This window comes from Diabrotica undecimpunctata, chromosome 1 (genome assembly GCF_040954645.1).
Source record: "Diabrotica undecimpunctata isolate CICGRU chromosome 1, icDiaUnde3, whole genome shotgun sequence".
Lineage (NCBI taxonomy): Eukaryota > Metazoa > Arthropoda > Insecta > Coleoptera > Chrysomelidae > Diabrotica > Diabrotica undecimpunctata.
This window is the reverse complement of record NC_092803.1, coordinates 184,294,022-184,315,661: the sequence shown is the minus strand read 5'-3', so window position 1 is coordinate 184,315,661 and position 21,640 is coordinate 184,294,022. Positions and strand designations below refer to the sequence as shown.

Below are 21,640 nucleotides of genomic sequence, written 5' to 3'. Positions count from 1 at the left end.
AACGGAAAAAATCAGCTTGTGCTTATTTAATCTGACATTTTTAATTTAACTTACTATAATGCGGTTAAATATATGGTGTACTTTTAAATGTTTTTCTCAACTTTGATCGTGTTTCCAGATTACGATATTTTTCTAACCCCCCATGTTAGCAAATGCCTTAACGTCGACATCAATTTATGGGGTTGGTTTTTCAATATCATGCTTAACTCTCAACATAAAGGATCATGAGTTTCGTTTGCAGTATTGCCTAGGTTGCCGCTTCGAAATCCTACTAAACCTACTTAATATCTATTATCTAAAGGACAATCTTTAGTTAATACCTGAAGGTCGTTACAAGCTGAGGTGTGAGACGGAAGTGGTCGATTAATACTCGTTCCCAACGGGAAAAGGCCGTAGGTTCTGATCAGAAGACAGAGACCAGGGTAGAAGTTTTTGCGGAATCAATGATACTTAGTTCTCGTGGCGCGCCACGGTAGTTTGTATGCTCTACTAGTGTTCCATTTCCAGCGCTCATCGATGGTAGTAATAGGTTGTCAGTGCAAGTGCGAGTACACAGAGAGTAAGCTATTAAAAAGCGATGACAGAGTTGCGTTAGACGGCGTTTTCGTTACAATTGGGAATTATATTACAGCCTTTTATATTGCAATTTTGAAGATATATTAAATAAATTAAAACTCAACAATGATACACCCGAACGATTTTAAATATCCCAAACTCTTAAATCAAGAAAATTTAATTTAGGCGAATAAGGGTTCATGTATGCAGAAATCTCCGTCCTCTCCAATAATCTAGAAAACCATGAGATAAAATTATCTACAAAAGTTTACTACAGTTTACTACATATGAAGTGTCCAGTCTAAAAAGTGTACAATATTTTTCAGTCTTTTCGGTTTTTGTGTAGTACTGAATACGATAGTATCTACTATATACAGTGATGAGTGTCTTACCACCCGGCTTTTTAACGTAAGAGATAGAAAACACAGTTACCTTGTGAAATAAAAAGAGATGAAACTCGTAGAGGTGAGAAATAATCGGAAAAACCTATAATTTATATTACATTACATTACCACTATCGATCGTCTCACACCTTTAGACGTTAGATTCGAGCTAAATCACCTCGGTCATAATTATTATGAGTAACGTCGAATGTGTGACGTATTTCCATTTTTTAATTTCGCATAAAGTAAAAACTGATTGACCACAATAAAGCAAAAATGTGAATAAAATAATTTAATTAATAGTGATTATTTAATCTAAAGTTTTAAATTATTAACCAAGAATAATTTCTACTATGATTTTTGGAGTTTCATACACTCTTGTCACGGAATAATTATAAATCCTTCGTGGATTAGTAGTAAGAATTCGACATTGCCTTACAGACATCGCAGACGATTAGAGTTCAAAACCCACATGTGGTTTTCTTTTTTCTTTTTTAATAATTTGAAATTATGCAAAGATCGTTTTGCTTTGAATCACTAAACAAAACTATACAAAAACTAAAGTTAAAACAAAAAAACTTATTGACAAAACAGTATCGTCGTACTTTCGAAAATAAAGTAAAACCTTTTAAAGAATGTTTAAATAAGTAAAAATTCTACAAAAATCAAAAAATATTCACTGACGATGCGAGAATTATGTGCAGGACAACCATCGTGTTGAAACCATATGGAATCGAAAGGTATTGGTAAATTACAAAGGGCTGGGACAATTTCATTTTGCAGAAGTTCCAAGTATTTCCGCCCAGTCAACATACCGTCTATAAAAAATAGACCAATGACATGATTCCCTATTATGCCTCCCCAAACATTTACTTTTCGAAGACGCTGGGTACGAGCGACATAAATCTGACGAGGATTTCCTCGAGATCAATACCTAGCATTGATTGAATTGTGACGGCCATGCAATGAAAACGTACATTCATCGGTGAACAAAACGTTCTCTAAAAAATGTTCATCTTAATGTGACATTTCCATTGCAGTTTGACAAAATTCCAAACGTCTATATTGATCCCCAGGGAATTGTTCGTTAGTTTTATTTATGAAGTTATTAGGGACGGTATCGATGTCTTTACAAAATTTCACCTACTCTAAATCTTGGAATTCCACATTGTTCTCCGAGACGAGATGTTGATTGGGTAGGATTGTGCTCAATACTTGCACAAATCAAAGTGTCCCTTAGTTCCAAATCTGGATTTACCTCCCTTCGTCTGCGAACTCCTCTTGGATCGAACACGGATTTATAAGTAAAAAAATTACGTATAATAGACTGAATTGTTGATCGTGCTGGAGCCGGCTTATTTGGAAACATATTTACAAACTGTTGTCTAATCATGTTGTCTGATAATCCATTCACATGCCAGACAACAATTTGCACTTTTTCCTCGACCGTTAAAATCCTTTTCACGAATTGTTTTTTCAATAAAAAGTTTCTGTTTACCGTAAAAAACACTTCTCGATGTGTTATTATTTGATAACTTGAAGGCTTGATGATTTGGTTAGCTATAAAGCAGGTAGCTGTTCGCGCACACCCATTCCAATGTCGTCAATTGTTTTGAAAATCATTACCTGTACAGAGGAATTAATATTAACACTGAGAATTTAGTGATGGATTTGACATTAAACAGTCTTCAATGGATTATTTTCCATTCACAACTGAAGACTGTAAAACTGGAATTGAATTTGAAATATTTTGTACAGTCGGTCCGCCGGATCTTTGCACAAGTATGACATTATTCACGAATTATTTTTTATGTTACGTCTCTTTCCTACTCACAGAAACTAAAACTATTAACTTAAACTGCCTGTCCATACACAACACCATGCATTGAACAAAGACAGCCATAGAACAATGATCGCTGATTGATTCGTCTACTGACAATTGACATGACAATTGGAAATTTTGTTTTGACAGAGTGTAATATTTTTATAAATTATTTTCGTTTGATTTAAATAATCAATCCTTTTTCATACTTTAAATATACATATTTTTAACAAACAGTTGTTATAACGGCTAACCCTTACCTTCGTGTTCAATTTATTAAGGTAAGAATTCATGTATTAGCTAATAACGAATAATAAATTTTTTTAACCTCTAAATTGACATTAATTATTTAAATATAGCTAAAACTACGTCAACGGACAATATGAAATATTTTTAAAGGTTTTTATTTTTAGAGTATGCCTGGCAAGCCTTTAACTTCTCAAGCTTAGCAACTTGTGTTGAATGTGTTGGAGTATTTCGAATTAGAAAAAGTAAATGGAGGGCCTTTGGAGCCATTTTCGTCTGTTCAACAGGTAACATATTGAAATGTATGTTCGTTTATGAAAATCATTAAACAATTCTTTATTTAAGAGAGTAGCTGCTGCATTAAAAATATAACGACGAACAGTATGTACAATTATTAAAAGGAAAGAAAATAATCACATTCTTTCAAAGCCAGGCAAAAGTAGACCTCGTCCGAAAAACAAAACAACTGATCTGTCTGAGGGATCAAAAATGGCAGTGCCTAAAACAGTATACGACATGTACCAACAAAGTAAGTAGTTAAAAATTTCTTCAATCTGAATTTGATATACCATAAGATAATGGTATCATGTACCATGATAACCAGAAGGTACTTTTTAATCAATACTTTATATAAATGTATGTTGTAAAAAAGATTGTTGAGAGTAGTTTAAGAAAATTTCTGCTGAATACATTAATGGATATTAAGTCAATTTTCTTGTGAGTTTTTTAATTTAAAATAATTTATAGTTTTATAAAATCAAAGTATTACTTCTTTTTCATTGAACTAGTTATAACAGTGTGGTTTATTCTGTACTTATCTGTTCTTTTTTTTTTTAGAGAAACATGTTACTCTGCAAAGTATAAGTAATGAATTAAGGGATAAAGAAGTTGCATTTATTGGCAAAACATCTGTTAGCATGAACTACTAAAAGAACACGGCCATGAAGTGTTGAGACTACCTCCTTATCACTGTGAATTCAACGCTATTGAATTAATTTGGGCAAACTGCAAGTCATATTACAATAAGAATCTTGGTAGAGATGGACATTCTGATAATGCTGTTATAAATATGTGGAAAGAGGCACTAAACCAATGTAACACAGAAATTTGGGAAAAATGTGTGAAACATACTCATGAAATTATTACAAAGTGGTATATCCGAGAAAAAAATATGGTTGACACTAACATTAAACCAATCATAATAGACACTGGTAATATGAGTGGCTCAGATTCTGACAGTGAAGAATTCTTAAATTTATGATTGGCTACATGGCTGTATAGTGTATGAGGCTTCAATAAATATTTAAATTATATTATTGTTATAATAAATTCTTTTTTACCCAGCTCAAGTTTTCTATTTTTTAATTTATTATGCATAGATTTCTTTATTTGAAGTTCGTTGTGTTAATTTTTGTATGACCATTTTTTAAAACAAAGTGATTACTTAAGTCTGAAAACCATATTTAACACTGAATAAACAAAATTATCAAGATGATGGAGCACTGGAGTAGATTTATATTCAGTTTTTTAGATCTTCTTGTAGTGTCTACCCGTTTCGGATATTGGCGACTATCATGACAATTTGTACTTTGCACACTGCTGGTCTGAAAATATTTGTTGTGTTGAACCACATACATAGATTCTTCAGCCAGGAAATCCTTCGCCTTCCTGAGCCTCGTTTTCCATCTACTTTTTCCTGTAAAATTAGTTGCAGCAATTCATATATTTCGTTGTTGCTAATGATGTGACCAAGGTATTCTATTTTGGCTGTTTTTATTGTGGTTATCAGCTGTTTTTCTTTTTCCATTCTTAATAAAACGTCCTGATTAGTAACGTGACCGGTATAAGATATCTTCAGGATTCGACGATAAAGCCACATTTCGAAAGCCTCAATGTTCCTGCAGGTAGTGTCTGTGAAAGTCCACGACTCAACTCCGTACAATAGTATACGAAAGATATAACATGGTAGTAACCTGATTTTTATGGGTGTGAATAAATCATGACATTTGAATAGCTTAGCCATTTTTGAAATGTAGATTTGGCTTTCTCTATCCTACATTTAATTTCTAAGGAATGGTCCCAATTTTTACTCTTTCTGTTCATTAACCTGAATGCTTTATGGTAATCAATGAAGCATGCATATGTATTGCAGTTCACATCTCTACATCGTTGAAATAGCCTTTTTATGCTAAAGAGAGCCTCTCTCGTACCCACTGCATTCCGAAAACTAAACTTTGTACTACGGCTGAATTTTTCTTCGCACAGTCTATATATTCTTTGATGTATGATTTTTAGAAATAACTTTAAAAGATGGTTCATTAAGCTGATGGTCGGCAAATCACTGCAGGATACGGATTTTGTTTTCTTTGGTACAGCAATAAACGTCGGCGTGACTTCAGCCATGTTCTTGGTTCATTAAATATTTTTATTAGGAGTTGAGTACCGTTGGTGTTAAATAGTTTTATGATCAGCATGTGCATTGTCAGGTCCAGGAGCTTTGCCATCTTTTGGTTGTAATATTGCCTTTTCCACTTCATTTGATGTGATTTGTAAGTGGTCATTACATATGTGGGATGGAGGTTGTTGGGATCTACTATCATCAGAGTTCTTTGATAAACTTGGTCCATATGCAAATTTCTTGATTTTTATCTGTGATGATGTTTCTCTGTTGATCTCGCAGTTTGTTAGTTGTATTTAATTTCTAAAGACCAGCTGCTTGTTTATGCATTTTAAACGTATCGTGTTTTTCTTTCAATAAATATTTCTTCACACTGTGATTTTAACCAATTTTCTTGGGCCTTTCGTATTTGTGTTCTTATTTGTCTGTGAATATTGTTGCACATTCTTGTGTTGTTCTTTGATTTTTTTCTTTTTTCCATGAGTTGCAGTATCTTGTCATTCATCTGACTGTTCTTTTTCTCTTTTTTCTATTAGATGTTCTTATCTAATCTTTAAAAACGTCTCTTTTGTTTACTCACATTTTAGTCTTCTCATATCACATTTTTGTTACTATTCTTTTTTGTAACCTTCTTAAATCTAAACCGATATTTACCAACAACAGGAACATCATCTGACGATATGTTAGTACCATATATTTGCTTATATTCAATAAAAATACTTTAATTTCTTATTACTATGGTTTAAATATTTATTTACTGTAGATGTTATTGGACAACCTATAGGTTTCCAAAAATTGAAAAATCACGTTCATAAATGTATACTTATCCAGTTTTCTAAATGCAATAAATGAAATAAAAGAGAAGTATAAAAACGTCAATTGTAATATTAGCCATTTTCTAATTTTTATAATAATTCTTATAGCCGACATACGTTTGACTCACATGTTTTGATTTATTTCCTATAATAAGAATGATGACGATGTGCAAAGATCCGGCGGATCGACTGTATTTCTATTTTATAACATTGGAATAAGAATAAATTGTAAATAATGAGTTTTTCGAAAACTTGTTACCTAATATGTATCATATTTTCTATTATTTTTGATTGAGTAAAACAAAAATTTTACCCTTGGTGTGAATTGAACCCCAGTCTTCTTATCAATAGACAATGTCTCTAACTATTACGCCAACTCCACATACAACAATTGTTTTCGGACTGAACATACCTATTTAGTTTAGTCAAATATTTCAGTTGAGTTATTTTTATTATTTAATAAACTTAAAGATTTATAATTTAAAATCGCTACTAATTAATGTTTTTTACTATAATATATCTTAATATATTTAATCATTTATTCTAACATCAGAAATTATTAAAATAAAATATTTTCGAGGTCATCCGTATAATTATGACTGAAGTCAAATAGACACGTCTAATAACTAGCCTTATCTCATACTATCTCACAACTTAATCTGTCTTCTATCCTTTCCGCTATTTTGCCGGGTGGTAAGACACTCATCACTGTATATTATAAGCCATCTTACGTTAGCTTGTAGTGATTAAGGAGATGAACTTAACATTAGTTTTGCACTCACCATACACGTTTTTGAAGTCTATCCGGAGTTTCTCAGTTTAAAAACGCCTTCAGTTATTATAAATATCTTACTTCAGGTAGTGTAAGTTAATTGTTAATCCTTCTATGTAAGGCGAAATTCTTCGATGTAGAAAGTTTTGAAAAATTTAATATTATCATAACTTATCTAGATCATCTGTGAAATAATATACTCAGCTTTTTCCAAAAATATTACAATATTTTAAAGATCTCTAGAAGAAAATTTTAAACTCTACAACCAACATAGTTCTATTTTCTGTCGCTTGATTTTCACCGTACGCCGCAACCGGAGACTCCAAACACAATGGTATAATAGACTGCACTGAATTTTCTTGTTAATTAAGTTTGGAATCCCTGTTGGGCAAGCTAGAACTAAATTATTGTTTGCTGACAGCTCACCACATCTTGAAGGATTTTACCGGATTTACTGGTCTTTTGACGAGAAATGGGAAATCCTAACTCCTGACGATGTTCCATCAACAACAGTTTTCCTTTGATTTATCGTAGACCAGAAATTATTTTTCGTCGGAAAGTATACACTTGATAACTTTGGGGAGAAATTGAATTACGAAGCTCAAAATATATATATATATATATATATATATATATATATATATATATATATATATATATATATATATATATATATATATATATATATATATATATATATATATATATATATATATATATACTTATTCATGCAGATATGAAAGTACACTGCAAGTAGGTAGATTCAGTTTTATGATACAATATATATATATATATATATATATATATATATATATATATATCTTATTCATGCAGATATGAAAGTACACTGCAATTAGGTAGATTCAGTTTTATGATACATTGCTGATTATTATATTGTACTAATTATATTTAAGACATACGCCTTTTACTCCCATTAAGGGAAAAATTCATTTAGTGCAGATATCAAAAGGAACATGCTCTGATGGGACTCTCTGCGTGCTATCGAACCCTAGGTAACTTGGTATGCTAGAGTATATCGCAAAAATGAACATCAAGAATGTACAGTTTTCTTCATGGTTTTATAAAGATAATCATTCAGATCCATTTTTTACGTTTTCTATGAGATTTTTCGGAATATTAATATTATATTAATATTAAGCAAATCATAAGTTAGTGTTTGGATACAACAGTTTTTATAATAATTTGCCAAAATTTCGGATTTTAAAAAATTGATTTAGGCTGCCACCTAAACTTACAGCTGAAAATTATTAGTAATATCCAGATTTAATTCTCTCACTTCTAAGAGGAAAATTTTTTTTCGATACCTACAGCATCGACGAGACTAAACTTTAGGAATAAATTTTTCGTATTATCTATTCATAGAGGTCTGGTATGATAAAAGTATTTTTCACAAAGTTTTTGACAGTCTGAAGGACTAGGGAAATACCGGGTTTTCCATGGTCTTATCTGATAATAATAGTCGCTATTTGCGTCAATACGAAGCCATGTTAGAGTTGCTTCCCAAAACAGGAAAGATTTATTTTCACGTTCAGAGCGTCTGTTAATAGCCGTCTCTGATGATCCCTATTAGAGTGAAATACGTATAAGCGGATATACAGACGCACTATACGTGAAATAAAATCTTAACTGTCTTTTTCCTTTTATTTCGGTATACTCTTTATGAGTACTAGAAACCAATTCGCTAAAGATTTTTGCTTAGTTGAGGAGATATGTTGTGGAATGCAATTTTCGATTCCCCATGTCTGTAATAACATCTTTATCAACGTCTGTTTTGCCTTGCAATTCTTAGAAGGCACATATTAAAGCATAAATCTGAATTTGGTTTCGAAAAGTTAGTTTACGGATTTATTATCAGATGTCGCTATTTGCGTCCATACGAAGCCATGTTAGAGTTGCTTCCCAAGACAGGAAAGATTTATTTTCACGTTCAGAGCGTCTGTGAATATCCGTCTCTGATGATCACTATTAGGGTGAAATACGTATAAGCGGATATACAGATGATGATTGATAAAGACGGTGATTTTCTGTTTCAAGCAAGTAGTATAAAGTAATGTCATTGACAATTTAACAGGTTTTGAGTTGCTTCGAAATGTGCCGCCTTTTGTTGCATAAATGTAGTACATAACGTTATAAATTATTGCCTTTGCTTGGCTATTTAATCCCAGCCCTTTTGTTCCTATCTTTTTAGAAGCCATATTGTTAAATAACTATTATTAATAACTAAACTTAACACACTATAAATACACTAAATGACTTATTAATTCACTAATTACTACTACCAACATACTAAGCTCAAATCTAAAATAAAATAATAAAAAATCCAACACGATCAAATCAGTCTAGAATATTTGGGAATGGATTATCATTTTTGTAGGATTCTTAGATTTATTTAGATCCAAATAAACTTTAACTTTTAGATAGTAAATTATTTATATCGTGTAATAAGCATTGATGAAGAGTAATTATTGTAGGTAAATTATATGTTATGACATTGGCAAAAAATAAGAACTTTTGCAAAAATATTTTTCAAACTGTCCAGTTATTCATATTGTCGTATTGTATTGTAAGTTCAGATTCGAACAAAATTGTTAGGAATAGGAACGTTTAGTTTAGGAATAGGTGTTTGGGTTAAAAGCTAATTAGTATTTTTATAACTGTTATGTAATTGATTCTGTACTCAATCAGTTTTGTAAATGCAATTAAACAGATCATACTATCCTCTGTTCAAATAGAGACTGTCAAACAATTTATGTTTTTAATGGTTCACTCAATAATAAAAAAAGTAGTGTCATTTAGAATGAATAAAATATGGAATATAGTGGAAACTTAAGAGTGACTTTTTACCATTTTCTACCAATTAAACAGAATGTTTAAGTAAACGCGTATGATATCTTGAGTATCCTTAGATATAAGGCCTTTCAGTAGGTTATGGTTATGGTTATGGTAGTTCGGGGTAGGGCCCAATTGTGAGCCCTTCAGATAGTAAGACTTTCTTTTATGGTATAATTTCACTATTTGAGAGAGTGATTCATCGTTTAAATGCGCAGAAATGCGGAAAGACGTATGAAAATCCAGTGACGAACACTTACTTTTATTTTAACGTTAATTATATTTTATTTTTCAAATATTAATGTTCGAAATAGGCCACAATATATTTATTTACAAGTTTTTACTGGCGTTTCGATATCTATATCCAAAGACCGCTTTCAAAGATATAAATGATAGTTATATTTATTTTATTTGTTTATTATTATATATTTTTATAATCTTATATTGTTTATTTTCTTTTTTTTTATCTTTAAAAACGGAATAGAGATCGAAACGTCAGTGTATTAAACATGTAAATAGATTTATTCTGGCTTATTTCCAACCTTCTCCCTAAAAATACAGAATGCCACAAACAAGAAGCTATAGAAAAATAAGTATATCTGTCATTTGTATGTTTGAAAACGGTCTCTTTATAGAGATCAAAACGTCCGTAAATTAAACATTTGAATAAATATATTGTATCTTATTCTCAACATTTTATTTCTAAAAATACAGAACGACAAGCGAAAAGCCATAGAAAATAAATATTACTATCATTTGTATAATTAAAAACGGTCTCTGGATATAGAGATCGAAACGTCAATAAATAAACATATGAATAAATATTTTGTGGCTCATTCCCTACATTCCCCTAAAAATACAGAATGCCATAAACAAAAAGCTATAAAAAACAAGTAATTTTGCAGAAAGTTTACTGATACCAACTGGCTGTCTCAGAAGTTACGCTAAAACGTCTTTTGACGTGACCCGTCCTTAAAGAGTTACACAATGAAATTTTTTTAAAACAAAATTTAAGACAGTTTCCACACCACCCAAGAGGTATGTCTTGTGACGCGTTACTTTTTTTAAATGGGTGTTCGCCAAGAGCCATATTGTCTTATTAAATAAAATGAACAAAACACTTAAACAGTATAAAACAAAACAAAATAAAATCCTATAAAACAAAATAAAATTCTATAAAAACAGAATAAAAATAATGTTTGATGTAACAAAACATTGTATTTCACAAACACTATACACACTTACTATGTTCTTCTCGTTTTTTTTGTGTTTGGTTTTTTCATGCTAATGTTCTTATTAAACTATTAGAAAATATTATTCGCTGTCTAAATCTGAAGATGCAGTGCTGCTATCGCTGTCATTATCTTCACCACCTGGTGTAATTATAATTGGCTCTAGTAAAACTTCGACATGAGTGTCAAGTTCCCACATACGATGTCCTTTTTCAATTATGTGGCCTATACATTTAGCCCATTTCTCTGGAGTTACATGAAGGATTGCTTGAATAAAAAGTTTCTTAATTTCGTTTAATTTGAACGTTTTGTTATTGCGTGCTACTTCTGCTTTCACTTGCGTCCAGATAAGTTCAATGGGATTAAGTTCGCAATGATAAGGTGGTAGACGCAGAACTTTGACTCCATAATCATTTGCAGTTTTGTCTACAGCATATTTAAGATATTCACTTTTCCTTAACCGTGCAATGTCAAGTAGCTAAATTTTGAGCATTGATTCTTCGTATGCAATCGCCGTTTCTGTAAGCCATTCTTGAATCCTCCCTTTCAATTTCTTTCATAATCACCTGTTTTTTTGACTCAAATTGAAAAAAAACCATCATTAAGAAACCCTGTATCACTTCCTATATGGGTGATGATTAAACGCCGTCCCTTTCCTGATGGAGCTTTTGATCCTGTAGATGAGACTCCTAGAAATGCTTCGCGTTTACTTTTGACATTTAAATTTTGCCAAACTTTTCCAACTGTATGACCTTCGTTAATCCAGGTTTCATCCAAATAACATATTTTGCGTCCACTGCTGAGAATTTTGCGTATTTCTTTTAAATATTTTCTTCTCCACACAATAATTTTATTTTTTTCTGATAGCATACTGTTTCTGTTGAGTTTTACATATCGAAAGTTCATTTCGCGCATGGTCCTGATTAATACTTTACGAGATATCTTGGGTAAGGAGTCATCGTTTTCGAGCTCTTGATAAATATTTTTCAGTGTTGGAATTTCACTCCGAAAATAAAATGAATAAATTTTTCGACGTATAATATTCCTTGTCTCCTCATCCAAAACAATGCTTTTCCTACCTCTAGTTTAACCTTTTTCTTGCTTTTTAAATTCGGAATTCAAACAGAGTTCCGTGGCTAATTCCAAAGTTCCCAAACGATTGAAAAATATTGTTTTAAAATATCGATTCTTATTTTATAAATTTAAATATGTAACGGAACATATAAATAAAATTTATTTAATTACAATTTTCTGCTTAATTTTTACTATTGAAAAAATCATGTTTTTTGGTATTTTTATGACGATAATAATCGCTGCGTGGAAGAATACAGGTTTTGTATGACCATAATTAATACTTGTGAACAAGAATTGGCTACACTGTACGACAACTCCTGGTCGGTTTTTCTATAGAGACGCACAAATAAATATACTACTTATATATTGTGTAATTTCTTATGAGAAAAGGCAAATTGCAATTGAGAAAACGGGTAGTTTTCGAGGACTGCTGTGTACATTTTAATTTGAGGATATTCAGCGGTTAAACGATGTATCACTCTCCCAAATAGTGAAATTCTACTTTTAGTATGTTTCATTTCGACAATAATTGTGGTAGTGTCCCTGTTCAGGACAAATACGTGATCTTTTTAACGTGCTGTCTTTTTGTTATACTCTGTATTTCGCCTCTTCTCGTGAAATAGATTTCAGGTGAGATGAGTATTTGTAGAATAATGTAGACCAACTCATTTCGCGCCACTTATTTAAGATGTTTGTTAAGAGTTATAAGATGTAACAACACAGTAACGAGCTGCAATAGTCTTAGGTAGCTATTTGTATATTACAAAATGGTGCTAGGTTTATAATGTATCTATTATAAAATAAATGCACAATAATTAAATAAATATTACCATTTCTTTATATTTATTGGGATTAAATAGTTTTTAAAATATTTAAAATAAAAACTTAATGATGCCAAAACTGTTTTCTAAATAAAAGTTTAAATGTATTCGATCAACAAAGCCTCCACTAAAACATCGATTAAGGCTTTAAATATGCGAACAATTTAGTTGGTTACTCTACTATATTATTTCTAACTCAACTTTTCCATCAGTCACTCCATAAGACAAGCGTTTTCATTGGGAAATCACTCACTTTCGCATAAACAATGGTCCCTCTGACGTTTCCAGCATTTCACTTATTCCCTGATCGAAACTTGACCCAGATCCAGAGTATATCCAGATTTCAAATCAGCGATCTTAAAAGTCGCCGTGTTCCAGGCGAAGATGTCATCGAGTATTCAAATTTTGCCTGGAGTTACCGGTTTTTCAAGTTAGGCCTTAAAAAATTTAATGCGTTTGTTCCATAAGTGTTCTGAGAAATTAAAGATTTATGTTATTTATTTAAAACTGCATCGATCTACTTAAAATTTTATCAGGAATTGTAAAATAACTTAAATAACACAAGGTATATAATGCCGATAATGTGCTTTTACCTTCCTTCTTCTCGCAAGATTCACAATATTAATTATTACAATTTAAATTGTTATGAAAGCAAATTATTATAACAAATGTCTATTTTTACTTTGAAAAAAGTTACCTGAGTTTCACTAAGAGTTTCACTAAAATGCACTTGAGTTGTAAACTGGACTTACTAAAATTTCTGGGGGTAGGAACTGGACTGGAAATCTCTGACACACGATCAAAAAAACTGCATCTATAGTCTGGAACGACGACCGGGGACAAACAAAAATAAGGTTAAAGTGGTACTAAACACTTGGCTTCGAAAATAAACTGGAACACGTGGGTATTTTCCAAATTTGTTGTAATCGCCGTGTTACAAAAATCTCATACGAGAGACAGCATACAATAACAACCAGTGATTACCCTTATTTAAGTAGACACATTCCTTTGAGTAAAAATCACTTTTCTAACAAATTTTGCCGGCTTCTTCAAACTACATACCGTCTGCTTGAATTGACCTTGAATCACTTTCAGTTTTTAAAATTGTGGAACTAAGCGTACAAATAAATAAAACCATATTTTCGTCGTAGTTATGACTGGAATTTGTAATTATTTTCTTTACATCACAATACAAACAGAGAAACAGGGCAATATTTATACTCGGGCCAGGGGCGGACTAGAAAATTTTTATACTTGAATAATAGATAATTTTTAAGGAATTTTCTGCATGTTACAAAACAATACATTTTTACCCTTCCCTCATCAAATTCTATTTTTTAATAGCCGTATTAGTGTCATAAAGTTAGTTGCCATACTTTGAAACGGCTTGACTGTTTTTTATAAAATTTTATATGTATATTTGGTTGAATATACTACTCGGAATTTTCTTCCAGGAAAGTTGTTTTCTCCAGAGTTTTTGAATTCATTGGAATTGTTTGAATTCCCTTCTAACAATTTAATATTCAAAGTAGGATCAGTTGTCATTATGCTGAGTAATTTTACATAACCTCAACTGTGCAATGGAATGAGACAGAGTTGTGAAAAGGTTAACGAATAATATCATTACGGCAACGATCATCAAGAAAAAATACAAAGAAAAGGATGTCTTGATCCCACATATACCGATGATTCCAACGAACGTAACATTTAATTTTAAACGTTTACATCCCGTGGGTTTGGCTTGTGTATTGCCAATAAACCAATCACAAAGCAAACAGTGTCGGAAAATCATGGGATTGCAAAAAAATTAAAATATTTTTATTAGAAAGCAAACCAAACACAAAACCAAACTTATTCTGTATATAGTCAAGACAATACTACGACCGGTATGGACGTACGGGATTCAAATCTGGGGAACTGCCAGTAATCCATACCTACAATAACTACAAGGTTGAAACTGCTAAAGAAGCACCCGTCACTCAGTGTAAAAACTACTTTGTAGTTAATCATCTCATCCAAATTCACTTGCGAACAATCTCATGGCGACACCACTGCTGAGAAAACTTAGAAGGCTGGATCTTCTAAATCTCTTTACTGCTGGGAACTAGACAGAAGTTTGTTTTTTGTTTTTTCAGCTCATCTCGATCTTAATCTACAAGGTCTTTTTACAACATTTGTAGTGTTGTAGATCTTGTCCTTTTTTGTTACTCCTATCATTGAACGTTTCATCCTTCTTTGTTATATTCTTAGTTTTAGGGCATTATTTTTTGCTAGGGACAGAGTTTCTGTACTGTAGATTATTACTGTCGGAACACATTAATCAAATACGTTTTTAAGAATTCTGTATTTTTCACTAATACCCCTGCTGTTTTGTCTTGTTGCCTTGTTAAAGTTTAGTATTAGTCCACTTTACTCCATTGCATCTAGTTCATGATCCGGGGGTCCCAGTAAGTCTTGTACAATATCTGTAATTAGTATAGTGTTATCGATATATTTAATATTATTAATTGGTCTGCCGTTGACTCTTATTCCAATTCTTATTCCATCAGGTGAATTTTGAATTTTTTACAAACATAAATTAAACAATAATTAGTAAAGTATGTAACCTTGTAACCTTTAAATCTCTTTTTATGTGTATTTTCTCAGCAAGCTGTTTTTCCACTAAGATATTGGTAGTTTAAATTAATTAAAGATACATTTTTTTTCTATATCATATATTATTCCCTCTCAAGTCGACTTCGAGTAATTCTACAATGTTACCCTTCCATCTGTTTAGTTTACCTTTCAATTCGAGTATTATCTTTCCGCTTGTACCAACCAAGGTATCAATATTGTTTAATTGTTTTATGCCTGCAAGGTCTTAAATTTTTTTGAGCGTTTAGCGTTGTATCTTTTATCTTTAGCTGCTCGTATCTTTGTTCTGATTGCTTTTTGTGTGGCTTTTTGGTATTTGTTCACATTTTTATCTTTGTGTAATTTTCCTTTATCCTTTATTTCCATTATCTCGTCTCTTATCCATGGAGTTTCAGTTTCGTCGGTTTTATCTTAACTTTAACTATTCAATTGGAATAATTATTGTATTTGAAGTGCCTTCTATTTTGCATTAGGATCTTCTATTTTTCATTTGTGATGGAAAACTCCTCACTAATAACTGACATTACCAATACTGACAATTCGTTGTGTAATACCTTTGTATATATATATATATATATATATATATATATATATATATATTATATATTTATGTATGTATGTATATGTTCAAAATTTGTAAATATAATGATTAAAAATTAAGAAGGGGTTCCGCAGAAGAGTGGACTGTTATAGTGATTTAGTTTCTAAGAACAATAATTTATGTAAAAAAATTTCGGGTTATTTAGAAAGTTACTAAATAAACCAATCACTTGATTGGCCTTTATAAAGATCCACATTTACCCTTCGACTACCCTTCAATAAACATATGAATGCCAGGAATTTTCAGCATGGCGTATTTTATTGACTCTCCATAAAAATTCGTTTGAAAGCTTTATATTTTTCACATTTTACGGACAGCTTAAGTACTCCATTGCGATTTGAATAAAAACAACTCAAAGAAAATATTCAGACTACATTCTGAGGAGCTGCCACACAAATTGCTGTTTATTTAGCATATATACGGGAGTTTATCAAAGTGAAAATACCTTATAATGTTTTTGTTTTTTCGATTATTCAGTAGGTAATTGATTTTAACATCACTTGGGCCCTGATTCTAATTGAGATTTCGACTCAAAACATGTCGAAATTAATATGGTGACGTCGAAATGCGACTTTGCGAGCCTTGTGGATTTCTGCTGAACTAACCAAATGACGTCACTAATTTTCGATTTATCGAAATTAATTTCAACTTCAAGAAAGTGGTTGAAATTTTATTTCAAGTCAAAATTAATCTGACTTGACTGGCTGGACTGGGAGAAGTGAACTTAGGTTCAGTTTAGGCAGTGTTGTGTTTTGATTCTTGCAAGGAAAACTGAGGCAAAAAGTATTAATATGGCTGCGTTTTACGGACATTTGTTGGTTTTGGATTAATTAGAGAGGATAGATATCCGACGCTCCAACGGAGGATAAGAAGAATGTTACGGGATACTCAAAATCCTTTTTCACTAAGTGATGCTCAATTTAGGCAGCAATTCCGGCTTAATAAATAAGCTGCAAATTATTTGATAACGCCATTAGAACCATATTTGGAGAAGTGTTTATGCCTCTAGGATACCCAAAATGTTTAGGGTAAATATTACTAAGCTGCAGTAAATTTAAAGATATATTAGAATATAACCACTAAGTCAAATCTTAGTGGTTATAACTTAAGGATCTCCCACATCGCATTTTTTCTTTCCTTGTCATCACGGCCAAGGAGTTTGCCCTTAGCAAAATCAGCATGGTCCTCCAAAAAAGCCACCATGATTTCCTTTTGCTCCACTGGCAATTTAGTGCCACAATCACCGACAGCCTCTCCATCCATTTTCTTTTAATTCAAAATATAATTGAGAATGGCCACTATATGATTTAACAACTCAAACAAGAAACAAAGACGTTCACGTAACGTAAACAAAACAAACATTCAACAAGCGTAGTGCAGCGTGCAGCCAATAAACAAGAGGGCCAACCCAAATTTTCAGCAGTGTCAAAATCATAAAGTAAATATCCCCAGTTTTAACTAAAATCGAAATGAATGAGAATCACTAGCGATTGCGACTGTCATGGCGTAGTCGCTTTTAAATTTCGACATTAAAATGAAATAGAATCAGGGCCCAGAATGATGTATTTTGGTAGATCGTATACGATGAATAAAGCTTGATTCATATGGCTTTAACCTATAAATTTCTGGACAAAGTCGAGTATTAATCATCTAGTCTTTATCTTGTATATCCACTATTCTTTATCTCTTTCAACATATTTTTTAATATCATCACTCAATTTAATCTGTTTCACATTTTATTGTTTGTCTGGACTGTTTTTCAACTAAAAACTTGCTGGCAGTTGCCAGCTGAAGTCCGTTTGAAGAGGTTTACTCTCCGGACACTGGAACTCACTTAAGCATGGGTGTATGTTACCTGAAGTAAAATCTAATTAAAATATTAAACATCATATAATATTATCAACATCATGTACACTCTTTGGTAACACATTACATTTTAAAGGGTTTTTACCCAAATATTTTGGTGGCTCAGGCATGGTAACCTGTATTTTAACCTGATGATGGAACGGTTGTTCCGAAAACGTTCGTGTTTTTAATGTTGCCCTTTTAAGGGTTTTTATAAAATAAAATATACCCACATACAAAGACTAACCTCTTTTTTTTTTTTCTTTTTTTTTCTTTTTTTTTTTTTTAAATAATTTTTATAATAGCGTTAAAAATATATAGGATAAGCCTGTTGGTCATCTCAGGTAAATTTTTTAGTATTAGACCCGTGATAAGATCATAACTAGGTGCTTATTTTTGTTTAATTTTGCAATTCCTTCTGTAATTTCACAAATTTTTATTTTTTGATAAGTGGACTCCTGTGACATGGAATATGTCTAAAATGGTTTTTTCGGCATCTGCATGAGCTTCTTTCTGACCAGGTTGAAATACAGACATAAGATGTTCGACAAAAGTGCTTGGTTTTTTTTTATCACTACTAGCTCAGCTACCATCTTCTTTTCTTTTGGTAGTTTTATATTTTTGTTGGGATTTCGGTTTCCTTGTCAGTTTTCGTAGTGAGTAGTCTTTATTTTCATTTACGGAAAGGTTTTCCAAAAAATGTTTCATATCAGCAATCCTGTAGCCGTTTAATGCTTTCTGGATTGACGCAGTTAAGTGTTGTATTGTATCGTCAACATCCTTTGTGGATTGTTATCCATCTCCTAATCCTTCTCTTATCTAGATCTTATCTATTGTGCTGAAGCTATTTTCTTGTACCATTTTAAAATAATTACTATTTTAATGGGAATAAGCCGCAATTTAAGTTTAGTGACGTTTGACATTAATCCAACTTGTAAATACAATACATTTTGGAGACGGCTATTGGCGATTCCCATTCTCCTCCGCGAATCCTCCCGGTCCAAGGCATTCACCTCCTCCAAACCTCTCGATTCCATCGATCTTCTAATTCCTTACTTCCGTGAGCGTCGAGGTCTACCTCTTTTTCTTCTTGCAGGGGCCTTCCATTTTGAACCTCTTCTTTCTATTCTGTCAATGGCCGTTTCTGTAGCATTATTGTTATTTCTTATAGATTCGTTGGTTTTCCTTTCCTGCCTTGATGTTATAGCACTTCTTCTCAAATAATCCATTTTAGCTGTCAACAATCTTCTCTTCAAGTCTGCATTAATTGTCTATACTTTAGAGCCATAACAAAGAACTAATTCAACTATGGTTTGCCCTATCCCTTTTTGTTCCTTTTGGAAATGTTTCGATCCCACCATAAGGAGTTCAGACATCCTACAATTTTACGTCAATGATTAATTCGGTGTTTAATTTCGGTTTCTCCCAAGCCATTCTTAGCCATGAGTGTACCTAAATATTTAAATTTTTTTACTTATTTGATTTCCACGTCCTTGTCTATCAACACTTCAAACCTTGCATCTGAATTGATAACTAAATATTCTGTTTTTTGATGCTGACTTGTAACCCCCATTTTACATATTATCTATATAGACGCTTTATTATAAATTCTAGATCATAAGAATCTTAAGCTAGGTCAACTAGTTCATCCGCAAAGTTCAGGGAGAACAGTACGTCATTTCCTATGGGAATTTCCATTCTCAGGCAGTGGTTTTTCGAATTTTGGAGGGCTGCCTCAATATATAAATTAAACAGTAGGGGTGACATACGGCATCCTTGTTTTAGTCCTTTAGTTACTTTTATTGGCTCTGATAGTCTATTTCCGATTTGTAGGTAAGTAGTGTTACCCTTGTATACTTCTGTGATTATTCCTAAAAGGTATGGAATAATGTCGAGTTGTTGTAAAGCTTGCCACAATATAAGTCTTGAAACTGTATTATACGCCTTTTCTAGGTCGATGAAGGCTAGATGTACTTCGGTACTAACCGCTATTCTTTTTTCTATTAATTGTTGGAGTATAAACAAGTTATCAGTGCAAGATCAGAGATCAAAGATTCAAACGTCAATAAACTTATTTTAACCTTCAATTGCGGCTTATTCCCAATAAAATAGTAATTAGATCTTATCTCTGTAGTTGGCCCGGTTGGTGTTTCTTTTCTTCTAATTTCTTTTTAATGACTGCTTGGATGCAATTGTGGACACTATTCCATCCCTCCGTACTTCCCGTCATCTTCACGATCATCTCTCTTACAGTCACAGGGTTCATACCTATTTCTTTATACATTCTGCTTCTCTCCACTGTACATCTATTACATTCCAGCATTGTGTGAGTAACAATGTCGGAATATTCGCAGTATAGGCATTTATCTGTATCTGTCTGAACCTATGAAGATACGCCCTAAAACAGAAAATCTACCCAGTCCCTTAGGCTCGGGATCAACATCTTGGTCCACTGGGCAACATCTTCCTTGTTGCACACTTTTTGCCATCTTTCCATTGATCTTTCCCTTTCTTCTTTTGTTTATTGGTGTGGTCAAATGCTCTCTTCTCTCATAGAGATGTCTCTTTTCTACTGCTGAGGAACACATGCAGAGAAACACAACCCATGATAGTCCACAAGGCCGCCACAGATACAGTCCTGTAGGCGCATGCTACTCGCAACAGACTCGTTCTGTCTACTTTTGTCATAAGCATAATATTAGGTATCTATATCTGTATATAATGAAAAATATTATTAATTATTGTGTATTTATACAATAATCATTGTGGTCTACATATTTAAAGTGGTCATTTAATTATTCAATTAGCGTTTTGGATTTTTTGTATTGTGTGTGAAAGACAAGTTATATTTTCCTACTATTCTTTATATGTTTTTTACTTTATATGCCCTGAGGGGGGGTTCTAACCCCCAAAACCCTCATTGGGTGCGCCACAGGATTATGTTATTAATAATAACAGTTTTATTGTAACTCGTTTCTTTATACTTTGGTATAAGCTATATTTAAATGTGCCCAGAAATTGGAAAGATATTTTTAAATACTATTTTTACCCTAACAACAAAATAAGCTTTAAATATCCAAATTTTGTATCAACTCTTGAAAACGAACGCCACTTGCAGCCCTCTTTAAAAAACTCCAAAACAAAATATGGCTATTTATAAGTTGTATAAAAATAAATAATAAACTTTGGTCCGTAACGGTCAGTAGAGAACCGACGAACTCGTAAACAGTAATAAAAACGGCAAAAACTACGCAAATAACTTTCAGTTGAACATTATAACGAAAAGTTTGGAGTAGAGAACTTTCCAAATTGGTATTCCAATCGGTATGTTCTTTAACATTTTACTTATTTAAGAGTATTTAGAAGTATATTCAGAAGCATGCTTGATTACAAGCCTTTCTGACTTGGAGAAATATTTTTAGAGAGTTTGCCTCCGGGTTTTAATTTGTAAAATTACCAGGTGCTTTACAAAATATAAATAGCAAGAAAACTTGTTTGTATGAAAAGTGAGAACGAGGGAGTTGAAAAAGTTTTGGAAACTTGATGTAAACTCTTTCTTGGTTATCGATAATATCAAAGAAACATACATTGA

General features: G+C 32.1%; 1 protein-coding gene and 1 long non-coding RNA gene across 2 annotated transcripts in view; one reads left to right on the top strand and one right to left on the bottom strand.

Annotated features, from left to right (window-relative positions):
• Positions 1-21,640, bottom strand: part of LOC140441555 (uncharacterized) — a 789,370-nt gene that overhangs the window by 434,023 nt on the left and 333,707 nt on the right. The gene's annotated exons all lie outside the window — the stretch shown is intronic.
• On the top strand, positions 3,506-4,319 carry LOC140432682 (uncharacterized). The gene is made up of 2 exons (XR_011949829.1): positions 3,506-3,535; positions 3,844-4,319. It is a non-coding gene; the product is annotated as an uncharacterized lncRNA (long non-coding RNA).